We start from the raw sequence: 6,782 nt of genomic DNA on the forward strand, positions 1-6,782 counted from the left end.
GAATTGTTTCATTATCCTTTCAATTCAGTTATATACGTGCTACACGTTATCACTTGCAATATAAAATATAGTAGCCTGACATCTAACTCCATGGATTAGTTTTGCCTGTTTTTGAACTTTGTGTAAATGAAATGATGTAACATGTATTCTTTCATGTCTTTTGTGTCTGGCTTCTTTTACTCAACATTATTTTTGAGAGAACCATCAATATTGTTGTCATTTGCTCATTCTCATTATCATATTGTATACAACACATATATTGCATATTATATGACCACATGTAACTTTTTAACCAGTTTCCTGCAGATGACATTTGGGTTGTTTCCCCTTTTTACCTTTACAGATAGCACTGCTATGAAATTTCTAGCATATCTTTTGGTAGACATACGTACACATCCCTATTGGGTTTGTACCTAGGAGTGGAATTGCTGGGTCTTCCGGTGCTGGGAAGTTCAGCATTAGTGGTTTTTTCAAAGTAGTTCTATCAATTTAAATGTTTTTCTTGAAGTGAATCATGGTCAAAGAGGTTTGAAAAATACTGATTTGTGACTTCTATGGGAAAATGCTTTCTTCAGGGTACAAATACAGAAATGTTTATGTATACATCTACCCTCGATCCTCTTTTCTTCCTGCTTGCACCCTCCATCTATAATCCTGAACAAGGCTGAGGAGGTGGGGTGTTGTGGGGGGAGACTGCAGTTTCTGAAACAACTTCAGAACAGAAGTGTGCACCTGTCGGGTGTGCAATAGCTGGCTGCCCAGTAACAGGTCCTGCTCTCTGTGACTCGGAGGAACCCTCCTGACACCCCTGTAACCTTCCGCCAATAGTCAACCCTTAGACATCCAGGACACTAGGGAGACCACCCGGGTCCCTAGGCCACTGCCCTGCATCCTGTCCTTTGAAGCTGACCTCATCCATTAGAGCACTTGCTCTCCCGCAGCCCTCTCCTTCCAGCGGTAAGACCAAAGGTGGTAGAGGCAACCCCAAAATCCACTTGAAAGGCTGGCCAATGAGTGAGTTTTTCATGATCTAAAAGGTTATGAAGTAAAAGAGAGACTGAGCCTGCGGCACCAGAGAGGCCTGTCGTTAGAAGGAGGGAAAAACAGAGCAAACACATATAACTCACCCTGCCCAGGGTGCTGAGAACTGGAGACCGCCTCCCTGCCTTTTTCACCCTGGCGGTGATGAGCACAGGGGACATCATTCTCTGTCTAGACAGTGTCCTGTGGCACAGGGCCTCCCTATGACAAGTCTCCTGAAGGTCCTGCTCTCACTTCCCTCCTGACGGAAACACTCAGGCTGGCCCAGCTAACCTCACTAAGTGCCCACACCCAAGAACTGCCCGTAGGGGCGGCCTCTCCCGTGTCCCCTGTGCCCCCGGCCCAGAGCCTTCTCCGGGAGCCCACAGAGAGCTGGAGAAGAAGGAGAGCATCAGGGCCACTGCGTGTGGGTGTGGAGCTTGGCCTGAGGGGACAAGTGGGGCTGCTTCTGTCAACTGGAGGGGCCCAGTCATCCCAGAGCTGGCCCTTGTTCTAACAGCCACAGAGGCTCCAAGAGGGTGGAAGGGGGCTGATTCCTCCAGTTCTCCCAGAAACTGCACACCAACCCCCTTCACTACGTTTCTGCACTCAGAGGCTGCCTCTAACCAAAGAGAGGGGCAGCTGCAGGGTTGGCACATCGCCTGCCGTAAATGAGGACATTCAGAAAGGCGGCTCAAGACAGGTAGACCCTAGCCACGTGTGGCTTCAGGCTCTTGAAACACGGCTGGTCCAAATGGAGATGTCCTGTAAGTATAAAATACACAGTGGATTTCAACGGATTAGTTAAAAAATGTAAAATATCTCACTAATAATTTTTATATTGTAACATGTTGAAATGATAATATTGGGGATACACTGAACTAAAGAAATAATAATATTATTAAAATTAATTTCGTCTATTTTACTTTACTTTTTTAAAAAAAATGTGGCTATACATCATTTAAAATTACATATGTGCCTCCCGTTGTATTCCTTTTGAATAATGCTGCTCGAAATCAGACCACCTGGGCTTAAGCAATTGCTCTCTCTCGGGAAGTAGCTGAACTTCTTTGTGTCTCAGTTTCCTCCTCTGTCACATAGGAACATTCATGTGCCTCCCCGATAATGTTGTTATAAATAAACATGTTCTTATACATAAGTGTTGCAAATGGTGCCTAGCACAAAATCAATGTTAGATATTACTACTCTTATCATCCCTGGTCCTCTATGAAAAAACCCCAACAACTTCAATACTTCTACCCTCCTCTCCAGGGAAACTCAGTGTAGCCAGCTTCAGTCAACATAGGTGGAATCAATCATTTGCACTCCTGAGATGCTTACAAGATTAATGATTGTATGTCTGGGAGTGTCTGTCCTTTGATACAGGTGCCATACAGAGACAGGATTCATGCTGCCCTTTATGTTGAGCTAGATCCTGACCCACACCCTTGACGAAACCAGATTGTGTCCTATTCTCCCCAACCCGGAGAATGCTGGGAAGAATTTTCCCTATGGTGACGGGCCAGTGATGCATAGCTGCTGTGGAAATATGCCCCCGTTTCTAGTGAAAGTGATTACTACCAATGTTTTTAATTTATCGGAACACTGTGATCTTAAAAAAAAAGTCATGATTAAATTTGGAAATAGATATACTTGTTAAGAAAGAAATTGGAATCCATCTGGAACCCAAGAATATTTCATCTAAATCTTGGGCTTACATATAATAGTCCGTTATGGATGTTTTTCCCCCTGAACTGTATGTAAGACCCTTGCTTTGAGCTACAATGGTGCCTGTTGTTCTCAACTCATTGAAAAACAAGTTCTGATCTTTTCCTTTTAAAGTATTCTGTTTCCAAATGCTTGTCTTGTTTAAAAAAAAAAAAAAAAGGACAAAGAAAGGAGAAAAAAGCATATCCTGGTGCCATGAATTGGAGGCTGCATTTTTTTCCAGTTAATGGCACATTATTTACTTTCTAGATGTGCAAATGAGTAATGAGTCCCTCGGGGGAAAGATAGTATTGAAGAGCAAATAAATTCCATGGATGAGATCCACAGAATTTTAAAAAATGATTGTAAACTCATGCTTTCAGCTAATAATAGTAAGGGTTTTGTTGAAAGATAAGAACACTGAATTGAATTACACAACTGGGGAAAGAGAAATGCATTTCCATAATTCACTTTGAATTGCAGAGGTTTGATTTCTATGTTCTGTTGTTCTGGTTTCAAAAAAAAAAAAAAGCCTAAATTATAAGGAGAATGATTTTATAGAGAAGGCAAAGTTCTTTTCTGTGAGATTCATAAAGCCGGGATGTTGGTTTTTTTCCTCCCACTCTGGGCATCACAAATTGCTTCTGTGATCCTGGTAAAATATCTCCAGAGACTTATTAGCAACAGGCATGGCTAATTAACACAGCCAGGGAATGAGGCGCCTTCCCTGGGTTCCTGAACCCTTTAATCCTGAGCAGGACCCACACTTCTTTGCGTGTCCCCAAGGCCATTAAGTACTTATCAGAGATCCAATTACTGTAGATCCGGCCAAAAGGCAAAGCCAGACAAGGAATATTGAATTGGACACTGTTCTTGAAAGTTTAAAAATTAGAATGGCTATGACAACTCAGGAAATGGTGTCATTTATGCAAGATTTTGAAGGAGGTAGTCAAAGGAAGACCTAAGGGAAATGAAGACAGACTTGTGGCGTGACTTAATTGGAGATGGAGGGACAATGAAGTGACCCGTTCAGGTCCATCCAACTTTACAGCTATACCACGACTGGTGGAGTGCCATTATCTTTACCGACCCTTTGGTGTCACATGAATTTAACTTCATTACCCTAGACTCAGACATTTTGTCTCTACACGATATGTAATAATGAGTTAGTACATATTACATGTGACATATAATATTAAACTGCAAATGGAAACTACAGAAGCACTATTCCTACCTGAATGGTTTTTGAAAATCAGAATGCCATTATTTCATTAAAGCATTAAAGAAATAATTTGTAGTATCTCCGTTGACAAAATAGAGAATTGTACCGTTGTTGGATTTTGTAGCTGATGAAACAAGCTACCCACAGAGACTGACATAATTTGGGGGTTGTCCCGAGGGTGCAGTCCTCACCAATCTCTGTCCTCTCCAGTACAGAGGGCAAGCTTATCAAATTTAACCTGGCCCAAAGCTGAAAGGAATAATAACTAAGCCAGATAACAAAATCAAGTTTTATTTTTTGAGAGGAGAGGGAATTACAAAACTACATTTAACAAATTTAAATGCAAAGACATTTAGAAAGCCACATTTGCAAGTTCCTGGTGAGGGCAATCTGTTTGGCACCGTTGATGTGAAAAGGACCTGAGGGCTTTGTGTTTCGGCCCAATATTCATAGAAAACATGAAGCAGCTGAATTAACAAAAGAATAAAACTCTAGTGAGGTAGCAAGATTCTAGCACACTTTGTGCTTGTTACACCCCATCTGGAGTGGGGTTTTCCTTTTTAGACACCACATTTTATGAGACACAAGGTACGATCAAAAGAAAGTGACCAGAATGATATTATATAAGGAACAGAAAGAAGCAGAGAAGAAAGGACTTTGGGGTTGGCATAAGAGTTGTCTTCAGATTTTCCAAGGGGCATCGAGTTGCAGAGATAATACTAGGATCTATCTGAGAGCGATGTGTGCTCTATAAAAGCAGAGCGTTCACAGGAAAGCAGCAGGTTCCTAACACATATCCTTTGCATGTGTGCTAGCTTTCCAGGCAGCCACATCTGCCCACCGGGGGTTGTAAGCTTCTGAAAGGTAGGGGCCTCCTCCTCTTTGGCAGCCCTGCACCCCTCATCTGCTCCCTCTGGGCTGCTTCAACGCCTGCAGAGGCTTTTACCATATTAAGCATTTTGATGCCTATACGTCTTACATTAACTATAATTTTTAGAAAAAAAATGAAATAGTTTTTAAAATAAAATAAACCTGCTTTTGAAATTATTTGGCTATGAAAACTAATTTCATTTGTAAGTAGAATATTTGGGAATCTTTGAAAAGTGAGAAAGTCTGCCTAAAAATTGCTCCCAAATGTAATGGGATTTTTAAATGTCTGCAATTAGTTAAGTTGATGTCATGTTGCTGGTTGACATTTAATTAACTGTTTATTAATTTTGTGTTTACAGGGTTGTAAGATATATATATGTATCTATATAATTTCTATATACAATATAATATAAATATATCAGGTCTAGTGTTTTCATCATCCTTTTCAAGGCTAAAGGTCCCGGGCACGGTACCCCTGATGAAAAGTGGATAAAAGATCACCGCCTGCCTCAGTGTCTGTTACATAGTAAGTTCTCAGGAGGTATTTGCCAAATCAGTTAAAATACACCAATTTATCAAATAGAAAACAAAGATTTCTAGTTCATTTCTCTGCTAAGAGCTTGAGAGGGGGCATTAACAGGAGAGTGGGATGGGAAGGGAGGGCAGCAGCTGCCCTGGAGTTTCTGGTGGATCCCTCTTGCCAAGAAAAAGTACATCCTAATCTGGTGGTTAATTGCAGGTGTGATCGTGCCCAGTGCTGCACCAGGGACATCGCATGTTAATAGCAGGAAGTGTGCTGTGATCAGAGGAGCAAACTCCCATTTATTCCAGGAGTTGAGTCACTGCTCTTCTAAAAAGGGAGGATTCTAAATATATTGAAAGGGGGAGCTAGTGCTGGATACTGGGGAGGGTGTCTTGTTGCTGGTCTTTTAGAAAAAAGGCAACAGATTAAGCAGTGGATCAAAATATAAGTGAAAGACTTGCCCACCAAGTTAAAAAGCAAAAAAGAACTGAACTAAAATAAAAATAGCTCCAACTCAGAGATCAAGAGGACCATTTTGTACAACGAAAGAATAGAAGTGGTCCGCTTACACTGCGCCAAGCCACTAGCTTGAAGTGCATCTTTGTGCTGATAGCCGAGAGTCTGAAAGGCTTCATTATGAAGAAGTTAATGCTTGACAGCGGCCGACTCCACCACAGCAAAATTGCCCGCCTTCGAAAGACAGCCTCCTATGAGTCTTGGGTTAATTACTCAAATCTCCAAATTATCCTTCAGGGAAAAAAATGAAGCATGCAGAATTAAAAGCAGATCTGTAGCTGAGATTATGAAAAGGGAGTGGGTTCCTTTCCATGTTAAAAAATGATTATTTCTATTGCAGGAACCTCAAGAGGGGAAAGGGAAAAAAAACCTGTCCATGGACCAAGCAGGCAGTAAAGGGCTGGCAGCTGTACAGCCCAAGGGGAAAACAAAATCTGCTCGTATAACTACTTACAAGGCAGTTTTCTCTAAATTTCCAAAACAAGTCACCCCAAATCAAATTGCTTGAGAAGAATGGGGGTGCTGAAATAGAAACACCCCAAGTCTTGTTGCTGAAGAATGTTTTTCACAAGGCACCATTTTCTAAAATAGCTGAATGTGCTACATCAAGCTACCTACTATCTACTGAAAATAAAATAACTACTTAAAAACAATTTCTCCCTCCATATATACACATATTTATTTCCTAACCCCACTTCCCATTTAAGGATGTAAATTTATTTTAAAGTAATTTGCTTTTGTTGAGAATCATCACCACCACCACCACCAAAACCTTTCATTTTCTTTTTTTCCTGCTTTTTTTCCCCATCAGAGGCTCCCAAAACTTTATAAGAGAAGTATTTCTCAAACTAAGGTAGGTCCCTGCGCATGGTCTTGAATGGGGGTAGGGGGGTGTCCATGAATTATAAGAAATTTTAAAAATTC

The 6,782-nt window shown here is 41.2% G+C and overlaps 1 long non-coding RNA gene across 1 annotated transcript; it reads left to right on the forward strand.

Moving 5' to 3' along the window:
* The first annotated feature begins 830 nt into the window (after window positions 1-830).
* Window positions 831-6,511, forward strand: LOC139077812 (uncharacterized). Its single transcript, XR_011530330.1, has 3 exons — window positions 831-1,787; window positions 5,270-5,345; window positions 6,199-6,511. It is a non-coding gene; the product is annotated as an uncharacterized lncRNA (long non-coding RNA).
* The last annotated feature ends 271 nt before the right edge of the window (window positions 6,512-6,782 follow it).

Source organism: Equus przewalskii, chromosome 20, assembly GCF_037783145.1.
Source record: "Equus przewalskii isolate Varuska chromosome 20, EquPr2, whole genome shotgun sequence".
Lineage (NCBI taxonomy): Eukaryota > Metazoa > Chordata > Mammalia > Perissodactyla > Equidae > Equus > Equus przewalskii.